Raw genomic sequence first — 549 nt, 5'->3', positions numbered from 1 at the left:
ATCCAAGTCGATCATTTATTATGAAAATGTGAAAACTTGTACGTAAACTGTGGTAAAGGCTTAATATTGTAGAACTGTGTCCATATGAGCTACTTTCTAAGATCAGTCATGATACCTAACGGAGCAGTGACTGGATCACCAAATAATGTGACTGTAAATGATAAAGATAAGTTTTTCCCTTTGTTTTATTTATTCACTGAAACTTTTGTATAATGACTCTTTGTGAATGTTGTTCACTTGGTGTTACTGTGTTATTTAAATAAAGTTTCACATTTTGTGTATAGGAAAGGTTTCCTTTAAATCACTCTTTAACACTGTTTTAAAGCTATATATGGTCGCATGAGTGTTTAAATACAGATTTACACCAGTTATTGTTTGAAGGTGTATAATAAATTGGCCTGATATGCATTCATTTGTAATCCATTGAGGGCACGAGTATGTCTTGATTGTATCGTTCTAGTTGGCAATAAAGGATAGGATGAACTTGTCACAAGTTGATTGAGTTTATATAAATTACATTAAAAAATTACATTTATTTCCTGATATTCC

This window comes from Gouania willdenowi, chromosome 4, assembly GCF_900634775.1.
Source record: "Gouania willdenowi chromosome 4, fGouWil2.1, whole genome shotgun sequence".
Lineage (NCBI taxonomy): Eukaryota > Metazoa > Chordata > Actinopteri > Blenniiformes > Gobiesocidae > Gouania > Gouania willdenowi.
This window is presented reverse-complemented; position numbering follows the sequence as displayed.